The following is a 13,330-nucleotide window of genomic DNA, read 5'->3' on the forward strand; positions in this document are numbered from 1 at the left end:
TTTAAATTAATTAAAATATAATGGTAAATTGCATTTATCCAAAAATGTGTTTAATCTACAGACATGTATCTTTCACATATCTGAGGTGATGTGATGAAGTGAAGATCTATATAAATCATATACTCACATCACTGAAGTGTAGGATAAACCGTCCCTGCTGCTGAGGATATAGTTTGCAGGTGCAGTCAGCCTCGGGGACGCGCACGGCTGCGCGTTCAGGCTTTGCACGGTACCTCCCACTTCTCCAGCTTGTTTAAGTGCTGGCCTCCTCCGCTTCAATGAGCGCTATTGTTGAACAGACTGTGCGCCCCTGAACGTTGCCGGAGCCGGGTCTCCAATTCTGACAGACGGAGCGGAGCCAGTGCGCTGCGGCGATACACCTTTTGGTTTAAACTCTTTGTGGACGCTAACTCTGCTGCAAACTTTTAGAACAGTTTTTGGGGGGAAGATTGCATTGAGACACGCCGACAAAAGTGGATAAAACATTTGAGCAAAAGCTGCTCGAGCGCATTCCCGCGGACTTTGGATTACTTTACCAAGGTAAGCTTCTCCTGCGCTTCTTTCCTACTGACTTTAACTGTGAGAAGGTGCATTTTCTGCACAATGGGGATGATTTAATAGATGAAATCTCTTTCGACTCCCAAATTGAGACTAATGCGATTTTATTGCTTCTTATATTACAGAAACCATAAGATGCTGTGTGATATCGATTAGAAGCACGAAGTTAATCAGTTATCCTGTAAACTTTGACGCTCTAAGAGGCTCCGATAATTGATCCAGCCTCTCACTGCTTTACTGCTTTTACTCTGCCGGCTTCACACGTTAAAGATTCCCTCGCGGTCGGTGACTTTGTCAGTGTATCCTTGCATTCCTCTCCCCGCGCAAGGGTCACTATCTCGGGTCAGGATCTGCCGGCCAGACGCGCTCAGAGGGACGCACGGAGAGGAGAGACACAGAGAGGAGTGTTTTCCAGCAGAGATATGTGGAAACAGGATTAGCGTCTTATCGTTGTCGCTGCTTCAGACCGTGTTTGTGTCGAATGTATCAGATTAGAGGTCGTTATCTGCGCCTCCATGGTTTATCTTACTTTTTGCTGTTTGTTTTCACTTCAGAGAGGATACTCTAATCTTTATGATTGGCTGCTGATCCTCAGTGACAAATCAAGATATTCCCACTGGGACAAACAGGCTTGTAGTGGTTACTTTATTGTATATGCATATAGTGTTACCTGTCCAAGTGCGCTTATATAGGCAGCCTTTACGTATGCATACAGGTGTTATTTATGGAATAGATTGTATATATTGTGTATTCTGTTCTATTCTTGCTATATTTTAACCCATATAGTCTATAATATTGCAAGAGTTGCCTGCTGTTAATCTGCTTGTGATTGATGCTGAAAGGATTAGTCAATTAATCGGTTAGTCTATCAGAAGATTAATTGACAACTACTCTAATCATCGATTCAGTCATTTGTCAAAGAAAAATGCCAACATTCATCCTTTAAAATGTAAGAAATTGTTGCTTTCCTTTGTTTTGTATCATTGTAAATGAAATACTTTTGGGTTTTGGACTGATAGTCTGACAAAATAGGCAATGTGGGGGTGTTGCTTTGGCATTTTTCACTATTTTTTGGTATTTTAAAGTATAAATCTGAACAATAATGGAGAGATTAATGAAGAGATACAGTAGATTCTTTTTTTTTCCAATTATGGATATAAAGAGAAAATAAAATCATCTTTAAGATCACATCACATTTTTAAACACACATTTGATCAGTATCCATGTCCAGACTTTAAATAGACCTGCACGTCATGGTGATTCATTGGAAATGCATGAGCAACATGTTAGGCAAAGTGTTTTGCTCATGCTTCTCGAGTTGTTCAGAGTGGAACTGCAACAGTAAGCCGATTGTACAACGTCAGTACACAGAAAATTATAGTTGACACCAAATTTGATAACCACTCGACAATTTAACGAGAATGAATGCCAAACATTTACTGCTTCCAGCTTCTCAAATATGAGGAGTTCTTGCTTTTATGTGTTTTATATCATTGTAAATTAAAGAATTTAGAGTTTTCGAGAGCTGGTTGGACAAAACGAGGAATTTGCAGATGTCACTTTGAGCTCTCAGAAACTGTTATGGGCATTTTCAGAATAATAATCAAGAGATCGTTAATTAAAACAATCATAGTTGCAGCTCTATGTAATCTTTGCATGCTCATGTGCAATCCTCGCTCATCCTTGTTTTCACATCATAAAACATGTAAAAAAATAAGAAGATCTTTGTAATCTTAATCCATGTCTAAACTTCATATAAACCTGCACGTCACGGTCATACACGGGTAATGCATGAGCAACATGTTAGGGAGAGTTTGTAATGCATGGATGTTCAAAGAAATCATGAAATAAATCTAGACAGCGATATGCTGACCGTGACCTGCTGTCTTTACCTAACATAGCAACTTGCTGACTTCACTGTCTGTGGGCTCTATGAGGAGTTGGAGCACAATACAGGCTTTCCACGTCAATATAGGTTGGTTAGCTGGAAGGAACACAGTGTGGAGTATGGGTATGGGAAAAGCAAAGAAAGGTGGAGACAGAGGGATGGACAGAGGTACGTACAGGAGAGAGGGAGAGCAAAGCAAACATTCCTGACTCGGTGTCTCAGCAATTTAATTAAGGTTTTTGTGAGATGCTGCAGCAAGCACCTCGAGGTGAAGGCTTAACCCCTTAACTCCGACCTCCCCCCCAGTTTCCAGCTTGGACTAATCCCAAGGGTCAGCTAATAAGTGTTCGGGTCATGCCACCATGACAACTAAATAGAGGGGAACCCGGAGGAAAGCTCCCCAATCAGGGAGTTAATAACCCCATGAAGGAAGTTAAGAGGTACAAGGTGAAGGGGATTGAGTCGTGGATTGGGTAGTGTGTGTGTATGTGTGTGTGTGTGTGTGTAGATGAGATTTCGGTTGTTATCAGCCACACTAACTAAAAGCCCCTCCTCTTAGTGGGATTTAAGTGTGCCCTGTGGTGCTCTGATGTTAACACACACACACACACACACACCCTCCCTTCAGGTCAGATGTCGGTCACTGTACCACTGGCTGCGTCGATTTTTATAGGCAAATAAAATAAATGACACAACTGGCTGTTATGAAGTCCCACCTCCTGAAACACGTTGCTATTTTTAAACTTTAATTACATTTAAAGCACCGATGCATTGCCTGCAAAGTTTTTTTTTAGCTTCTCGGGGACATAAACAGTCTTCCTGCTGTTGCTGTCTTGGCCGTTTTTGCCATTCTGTTCCTGTTCTCCGCATCCACTGTGTTTGACATGTGCAGATGTGACATTTTTACCACAGCGGAGAGGCTTGTTTCTAAGCCTCACCCTTCTGCTCTCTTGTTCTGGTGTGTGTTCGATCTGTTTTCCATCTTGGGTTTCTGCTCTTGGTCTAATATTTTTTCTGGATTTCTCTTTTATGTGGAACAGAGTGTCACACTGACTCTAGCTCAGTTTTTTTCAATACCCGACCCTAACGCTATAGACAGATCGTTGATATCAGACAATCCTGCAAAACCCCTCATTACATACTTACATTTTTTAATGTCCAATGCCAAAGTTTTAACATATTTAACATAACAGCTGCAGTATGATTAATGTTAGGCAATTAAAATGCTTTAGGTTAATGTTAGGGAAAGGTTGTGCTTCTTCTTAAAGGGTCTGATGTCTTTGTCTCTGCTGCATGAAAGTCAGACATGCCATACACCCATCAACCACGCCGAACTCCACTCCCTTACTTTCTGCTTTGATAGAGGGCACACTACTTCCTGCATTGACGCTAAATGTTAGCACTGGATGTACATCGCGTGCTGCAGAATCATCTAATATGAGCTTAATTCTTAGGAATACTGGGCTGTGGGTTTTCTCGTTGAGCTGTCTTTTTCTCCCTGTATTTCTAGATGTGTTTCCTTCCAAATGTCGCACAAATTTTTAGCGAGTTGTGAAAATTTAGGCTAAAGAAAAAGAAAATCTCAATATTTCCATTAACTGGTTAAGTAAATATTTTAAAGAGCGTGCAATAATAAAAGAACAACATGCAGAAGCAAGCAGATTTATTAGCAACATTATTTAAAGCCACTGTGTGCAAGATTACAAAGTTTCTCTAGTGGTAGTAACACGAATGACATCATTGAAGACAGAAATGCACTAATCAGGGTAATTTGAATGATGTTATGATCACATAGAAATTCTTTACACAGTAAGTTTCTATCACTGCTCTGTGTTTCTTGTCTCTCATCAATAAACCAACTGTTCAACCTCATCTTTCAGAATCGTTATCGGTTTTTCAAGCACAAAATCAAAATGCACATACAGTTAAAAAAGAAAATCTTGAATCTCCCTCCTTTTGCCGTCCTGCAGATGTATAGGTGGGGTGGGCCGAGCAGCTTGTCTGCTCATTTTGAAACGTTTAAGGGAGCAGGGGCCATGCAGATGGAGCGGACGTCCAGCATCAAGCCTGTGATTGCTGATAAATGATTCTGCTCAGTACAGTAATTACACTGCTCAGGGCTAATTTCCCTCTCATGAACAATCCGCGACCTGGAGCTTGGCAGCCATACTGAAACCATTCACAGTAACAAGCTATCTTGATGATGTATGTTGATGTTGTTTCAACTGGTTTGCTCCACTTTTGTATAACTATTTGGCAGATGCATTTCGCCAAATTATCCAGTACTATAAATATAAAACAACTAACCCTGTAGGTGTGTAATTATATATTGATTCATCTTTGCTTCGTCTCTTGATGAGCGAAAAATTGACAGTTAACCGGAGACATCGTTGATTTGCTTGTTTTGTCCGTCCAACAGTCAGAAACCCCAAGACATACAATTAACAGTGATAAAAAACTGAGAAAAGCAGTAAATACTTATGCTAGAGAAGCTGTCACCAGATGATGCATTTTTGCTTGATAAATAACATAAATGACTAATTTATTGATTATCAAAATTCAGGAAATAGTCCTTTTAACACAACAGGTGTCACTTATGCTCAATTGATTATCTTTAAATTGTTGAAATTAAAGATATTGCATATCTGTACAAAATATTGCCAGTTGGCAACTTACTGTAGGCCTACATTGCCTTTTAAATATTAGTCCAACCCAAAACAGTTTGAGTTATTGGTCTTGGACGCTCTTTTCTACTGTGGCCCCGCTTTCTGATAAGCTTCTGTGCTCATACATTAAAATCTTGCCAAATGCAACTTTAAGATTTCTGAATGTACTATTATTTAAATGATGGCAGTTTGCTAAATTTGGTTTCTGTTTTCAGTGACATAAAAAGGCTCACATTACGTCTTTACAAGCTTTCTGACACCAGAGGAATTCTTGACTCAAACCTACAACAGGCTTAGACTTAACATGCTCACCAGAGGGGAACCTCTACTTTCCTAGAACTCGACCCTCCTCCCCCTGGAGGGTTTAGGGGTTGCTACTCCTTTACTAACCTGTGAAGCGTGTCCCTAAGTACCTTCCCCCCTCATCCTCACACTGTGTTGTATAAACACAGTGGTTCAGTAAGAAGGTAAAGAGCGTGACACATATAGACTCCTTGTAACATTCCTCTGTTGGTACCAGGAGGCACCAGGAGAGAAGGATGCCCCTAACAGCAGATCTGTGGTCAGATTATTTAAAGGGGACATATCATGCACATTTACAGGTCTATATTTTTTATCTGGGGCTCCACTAGAATATCTTTGCATGCTTTTCAGTTAAAAAAACTCCTTATTTATCCTATACTGGCCCTTTATGCAGCCTCTCAGTTCAACCTCTGTCTGAAACAGGCTGTTTTAGCTCATGTCTCTGTAAGGCCCTCCTCCTGAGGAGCCCACTCTGCTCTGATTGGCCAGCTCTTGGAAGCGGCCCCTTCAACAGACTTCCGCCAGATGCAGAGGCTACATCAACAAAACAATGAAACAAACTATAGTAGTAGGATTGCACAACTTTTTCTCGTTCTTTACCCGGAATGTCAACCTCTCAAATACATCCATACATGTTCGAGCCAAAATCTGATCCGAAATATGAGAGGAGACAATTCAAACAGCACATGGATAAACCTTAGCAATAACGTTGCAAACAAAGCATTGAGAGCAGGCTGAAGCCCTGGCTTTTGACTTGCAGGGAGCATTTCCACATATGTTTACCTCAAGTTTTGGAACTTTGACCATGTTTAGCACAGATATCCGACATCATAACAGTATATGAATAACAGAAAATCACAAAAAGCATGATACGTCCCCTTTAATGCAGAAATAACAGGCTGAGATTATAACAATGATTAACCTTTTGATAACTTGATATCAGCATCTCCCCCAGTTCATATAACATAAAGTGTTACGACACGTACACATCTTGGGCAGAACATATATTTAGACCAGTTGTGGTGTGTTGGATTCATCTTAAAACACGTGATATGGAGTGAGCACCAGTTTTGAGGAGATACTGACCGCAGGTCAGGCAGTATGTATAAAGAAAAGCGGTTGCATGCTTGTAGTCTTGATGCAAAATGCACTTTAAATGCAGAGTAAGAGCCAATGTTTCAACAAAGTTTCTTTAAAGAAAGACTTAGTTTGCATTAAGAATACTGTCTTAGCCTTGCTAGCTGCATTGTTCTAGGGACGGCAATGTCGGGTGATCACTTTGGTCCAGACTGAAATATCTTGACAACTACCCAGTGGATTGCCATTAAATTTTGTACAGACATTCATGGTTCCCAGAGGAGGAAACCAAATGACTTTGGTGATCTGACTTTTCCTGTAGCGCCACCATGAGGTGGTTTTAAGTGAAACAGCTATTGTAGAGATTGCCATGAAATACACACTTTCATGTACATCTCAGGATGAATTGTATTAACTTTGGTGTAGAGCTACAATGAAAAAAAGGCCAAGCTTCGTAAATGTGAATATTTGTTTAGTCTCGTATGATAGTTAACTAAATATGTTTGGGTTGGTCCCGATAAAAGACATTTTAGGACATCATCTCAGGCTTTGAGAGACAGTGACCAACATTTTTCACAATTTTCTGACATTTTATAGACCAAACAACTAATCAAAAAAATGATTGACAGAGTAATTGATAATGAAAATAATTGTTAGTTTCAGCTCTACTTTGGTAACTTATCATTTAGTGCCCTAATCCAGTCAAAAATGAAGTTTTTCCAATTCTTTGGTTTATGACTAAATACTTGCAAAACTAATGACACCCATGAGCCTCAGTTGTACTTTCTCTTACTTCACCATTTAGCTAAAAGCACAGCTGTGCTTAAGACCAACCTCACAGAGCCGCAAGCATGGCTATATAGACTCTTTGTCTTGTTAAAGTATTTTTTGGGCATTTTCTGCCTTTATTATAGAGTCAACAGTACAGAAAGATGACAGGAAAAGAGAGGAGAAAGAAATGGGGAAAGACATGCAACAAAGGTACTTAGCCAAACTCGAACTGGGACATTGTGATTCATAGTGAATGCCTTAAACCTCTAGGTCACAAGGGCGCCGCAGAAATGCTTTTGCATTTTGTCCGACATGTTGAATTTATCAACCTCGTGTTTCATTTCATTCTTTTGGGAACATCTGCCTTTTTGTGCCTCAGATCTCCAAATCCAACATAATTTACTCGTTTTTTGTTTCTTTTTAAACAGAAAACTGTTTGTAGAGAATCTATAACATGAAAATGATTGAATTTAACAAATTTTGAAACACAGTATTAAATACATTTTTCTTTACTGCGTGAGAACCCAGAGAAGCAAAGACCGTACTGTATATACAGAAAGCTTTTATATTCTGACTTGACACCTAATCTGTCTGAAGCCTTTAAGATAACACATCCCTCCCCCTCCATCCAGCGACAACAGCCATACCACTACCTGAGGGTGAGGGGCAGTGTGTGTGTGTGTGTGCGTGCATGTGTGTGTGTTTGTGTGTGTGGTAGATCAGGGGAACCCCACCTTCCAACTCCCTTTTTCTGAGCCCCTCTCTTTTTTCTGAGGGCACATAGTCTGGCTGTACACACACACACACACACACACACACACACAGACATCCTTTCATCCCCATTCAACAGCCCTCATTCCTCTACACGCACACACACACACACACACATACAATCAAGTTGGAGGTAGACAGTGGCCTGGGGGCTGCAGGGCCTCACTAAGCACTTCAAAGGGCTGAGGTCTGGACCTGTGATGTTCTGAGCAACTTGAAGGCACAACAGGTGAGGAGAGAAGCTCTTTGACAAACAGAAGGTAACCGGTAGTGTTGGTTACCATGAACGCGTGTGCTGAAGTCCACGCTCGTGTGTAATGGATCGTCTTTGTCAGGACGTGTGAAAGATTATTAAAGCAGAGTCGCCTCAGGTGTAAAATTTTGGGGAATGTGTCTGCTTATGTACGTCTGCATTTAGGTGCACATGTAGTATCATGTATCATTTACACTCCTTTTGTCGTACAGTTGACATGCAAACCCGGCTTTTGTGCAACAACAAGTCTGTGTTTGCCTGTTTGTGCCATTCATAAGTTTTTGCCTTTTTCATTCGTTTTTACTCTTTAAAACTATTTTCCAGTGATGTTAATGTGAGTAAACCTAAAGTGACAACAAGACATTAATAAGGAAAAATAAATCAAAAGACATCTAGATTAAAAAGGTTAAAATGTTTTTACACTTCTAGGTTACATATAACTGTTCATTCGACTGCATTAAATGTCTCTATTTCAACATGCAGTTAGAACCTAAAATGCTGTTGAAACAATTTGTAATATGGACACTTTACTTTTCATCTAAATTAGCCTGGTTTCAACCTAGACGTCTAGACATCTTTTGACCTGCAAATGATTTATTGACATGAATTCATTCACAAACTCAACAATAATAGGATGGGAATGCATGTGTATTTTAGAAGGGGTGTGTGATTTCTTGGCATGGGCCTTGAGAAAAGACTGAAACAAAATGAAAGATTTGGGAGTAGCTGTAGAAAAAGGGGGACTTACACTGAAAGGATAAAAGTTGTGGGAGTAACTTTAGCAAACGAGGGAAATGTACCAGACTGAGAACAGATGAATGTAGAATAAACTAAAGCTGAGGAGAAATATTAGGTGTGTGTGAGGAGCGTTCCTGGTTCAACAACTTCATTTGTTTCTCGCAAAAACTGCAGATTTTGATCTGTGACTTGTTTGAACATTTTACACAAAGACATGTTATGGAGTACTGGCAGGAGACTCTCTCAGCATGTCAAACAACATCATGATAAATTGTCACATTATACCTCAATAATGCTAAATGTAAAGATAACATTTTATCTCATGTTGGCTTACTTGTAATGTGTTTGTCCTGATTGATGAACTATGCTACTGGACTGTGGGCGGCTTGCTTGGTTGGTTTGCTGGTCCAGTCCAGTGTAAGAGCTTAAACCGGTTTGATTTTATGCGAACTGGCATTTGTCATTATGAGACGTCCAAGCGTCTCACACAGAGGCTCCAACACTGACAGGGCCGGCTGCTGCTGTCCACACAGCTGGACGCCAAAGACGAGCTGGAGGAGCCAGGCTGACTCAGGCTAACGGCGTATATCTCACTGATAACCTGGATAAACCTGCTTATAAGTCTGCTTACAGCTTCCAGCAGACTGAGAGTAGTTTGTGTTTTGAAAACAACCTTTGGATATAAAGGGATGTGACAGATCGTTTTACCAGCCTGCATGGCGGCTAGCAGCTAGTTACCATGGCTAGCATTATTAGCATAGCATAGCTGTGCCGTTCTGTGTGTAGCTGTGGTGCTGTTAACACCGTGACTACACACAGCACTCTAGCACAAGAAGAAAAGTTAAGTTGAATGGTTATTGTGAGAAATAAAAACACGTTGCGTCACTCAGTTGTCCTGATTGTGGTGCTGCTACACTCTCATTCATGGGCTCTCATTATGTTCCGCTCCAGAGCTGTTGAGTCACGTTCGACACCTAGTGGTTAAATTCGGTATTACCGGTCCGATCCGGTATTTGGCTTAATATCAAACCAGTTCGAAAATTTTTATATTGGCCCAACCCCAAGCTCCAGTTATGTCTTTGGTTTTTATAGCTTTTGTCAGATTGATTTTGGGCTTCTGGCAATTTATTGAAAAATGTCAGAGTTGTAAATTCATGTTTGATTTATAGTCTAATATTTGGACGAGTAGCAATGGAAGGTCATAAAGATGGATGAGATTACTGAAATGAAAGAATTTCTTTCACAGGAAGCTGCGACTGCTGAGAAAGCATCACCAAAAGCAAATAAAACAACCATTATAGGGTTTTGAGTGTTTAATTTTTCTCTTTCGATTGTCAAAGGATGAAATTAAACTGGATCATTGATTGTAGAGTCTTAAATTTATTAGTAGATATTTGCGCCGCAATGAGTAGTTGATTAATTGATTAGTCAGTTGACAGAAAATTAGTGGTTAACCATTCTGATAATTGAATGATAGTTTTAGTCATTTGTAGGCCTGCAGTTAATGATTGTTTTCATTATAGATTAATGTGCTGATTGTTTTCTCGATTAAAAGATGAAACGTTTATAAAATGTCATAAAATTCTGAACACTGTTTGCCAAAGCCCTTGGTGCAATGTCAAATGTCTTCTGTTGTTCCAACCACCAGTCCACAACCCAAAGATATTCGAGTTATGTCAGAAAACAGTGGAAAACGCGGCTATAGTTTCTTAGAGCTCATAGTGACATCTTTAGTGTCTTCTTTTATTTTATCAACAGTCGAAAATCCAGAAACAAGTCCATAAAAAGATATTCAGTTTACGATCATGTACTGTATGACACAATAAAACTTGATAGCTTCTCTTTTTAGAAACTGCAGTTGCTGATTGCAGCTTCTCAAATGTGAAGATATGAAGCTTTTATGTGTCATACGTGATAGTAAATGGAAAATCTTTGGGTTTTTGACGGTTGATATTTTAGGACATTTTATAAACAAAACGATGGAGAAAATCATTTGAAGATTAATTGGTAATGAAAACAATTGCATGTTAGTCTAAAGGGAGTTGTGTTACAGTACAAATATATCAACAAAACTTTAAGTCAGCTGCAGTGGGAAATCACGACCTTGACTCTCATGTGATTAGTGCTGCAGGAGTGGCCCTATGCTCAACAAATTCATCGAGAAAAATTTGGGTTGAAGGTTGATTTGGCCCTGAGTCAGATGCTCAGTATTTGTGCAAAACAGGAAATATCACTCCTGTATCTGTAAATAACAGCCTGAAGTCAATTTACAGCATACTTGGGTGCTGCAGTGTGTACGCCCAGTCTTGCCATACTCAGTTGTGTTGTAATAACCAATAACGTAAAGTCTCGAGATCAAAGACACTCGCTGGTCGACAGAGAAAGCCACATATTCCTGTTAATATATGTAAAATACATATATATAGATATGTGTGTGTGTTTGTGTAAAAAAAGCAAACAGTGAGATAATGATTTTAACAAAGCATACAGGTACAGTACTGTACATTTGCACACATTAATTCTAGCACAGTTTCTGCTCTCACTGTCACACACACATTCACACATACATGCACACACAATCACAGAGTCCTTCTTGGAGGCCTTGCTGCAGCTGGCAGGGGATTAAGAGGTCAGAAGTCAAAGGGGGGACCAGTCAACCCAGAGACTGCAACAAGAAACTGACGAAGCAGAAGAAAGAAAGACTGAGAGAGATACACAGAGAGAGAGAGAGAGAGAGTGCTGAATCAGACTCAAACTCCTCCAGATAATCCAAATAAGAAGAAATCTACCCCACTGAGCGAGAACCTCACAGCGGAGTGCGTTTTGTGGTTCATTATGTTTCCACTTGGCTCGAAGCCGACCATATGATGATGCTTGGACCACCACAGAAAGACAAACAGATCAAACTAGCACGTTGAGGCTTGTGCAAGATTTTCAAGTGTTACTCACTTGTTTATCAAAATGGGAGCAGATTTCAACAGTTGTTTTTCCTCTAAATGTCAGAGATCTTGAAAGGCTCGTGGCCTTTTTTTTTTGCTTTGTCAGATGGTTTTGGATGTATTTGGTTCATGTCATAAGAATAACTTGTCACGGTGTCTAAACTCTAGTTGGCAAATTTCTTAACACACAATACTGTACATTTTAATATTTTTCTGGAGCCTCACAACATCTGTCTGAACTGTCACAATTATGAGCCAACTGCTGAAATCTAAAAACAATCTACAATAAACCATGGAGGGGAAAAAAAGAAAAAAAAATCAAAGGGACAGGCTAAATGATCCCCATAATTTAAAGTATCCAAATAAAACTACTGTGGAAGTGAGAGTGTTTCTGTATATTAAACAGATTTGTGTCTGGCTGCTGTTTAAAAAGGCAAAGGCAGGGCAGAGTTATGTATTTTACTGTTTGTGGGTGACTTTGCAATGTTTGGGTTGCTGTAAATCAGGAACACAAATATTAAAATGTGCAGAAAGCTGAGAACAGAGCAAACAACATCCACAAAAAACTATCAACTTCAAACAGTTGTGTATGTTCAGTATGAAAACTTTAAAGTTGTTGTTTTGGGCTGTCAAAGCTCACATTATTTTCTCATCATTCATTGCACTTTTGCAGGGTAAAGAGCTCTTCTGCATAATCTGAGCTTTTTAAGAATAAGAGAAACAGCTCTTAGTTTGGTCATGTTCTTAGAAGAGTGTAACATTTAGGGTAAAAACTGAAAAGATGGGAAAATCAGGTTTTTCTGGGAAAAATATGGCCAGTACAATTCATAACCAAGCCTCTGTTTGAATGATTGCAGCCTCAGATGAAGCATCAGCCTAAATTACTTTGCACTTGACTCTGCACTTTACACATCCTCTGTCCACTAAACCCAGCATAGCAAACTGGCTGTGGGCGAGCCAGTGGTATTTTTAATTTGGACATCTTGTTCACAGATGAGAACCGAAAGCCACTTCAAAGAGATGGCAAGCGGATCAAAAGTTATGCTGCGGCAGCTTTTAATGCACACTGGCGGGGAGAGTAATGAATAGTGGAGGTGTGTGTTGCTTGTGCTTGAGTATGAGTGTGTGTGTGTATCAAATAAAGACAGAAAACAAAGACAGCAGGCACACAAGATAATTAAAAAACCAAAGTAAACAGAGTTAAACTACTGACAGGTGCGTTTCAGCAAAAAGGAAGTGCTCCAACGCCGTGATTCTGTCTTTTAACTTCTTGTCTACACTAGAAGTGAGGATATGTCACCTCGTGGAAATTGACATCTGCTGCTTGTGATCACCTTGCGTCAACATTGTTGGCACATTTCTTCCA

General features: G+C 39.8%; 1 protein-coding gene across 1 annotated transcript in view; it reads left to right on the forward strand.

Annotated features, from left to right (window-relative positions):
* Window positions 1-270: 270 nt before the first annotated feature.
* LOC137180103 (vasorin-like) overlaps window positions 271-13,330 on the forward strand; it is a 39,101-nt gene continuing 26,041 nt past the window's right edge. The window contains exon 1 of the mRNA XM_067585325.1: window positions 271-540. The gene's annotated coding sequence lies outside the window, so the exon portion shown is untranslated. The remainder of the gene's footprint in view (window positions 541-13,330) is intronic.

The sequence above is a fragment of the Thunnus thynnus genome, chromosome 3 (genome assembly GCF_963924715.1).
Source record: "Thunnus thynnus chromosome 3, fThuThy2.1, whole genome shotgun sequence".
In the NCBI taxonomy this organism is placed as follows: Eukaryota; Metazoa; Chordata; class Actinopteri; order Scombriformes; family Scombridae; genus Thunnus; species Thunnus thynnus.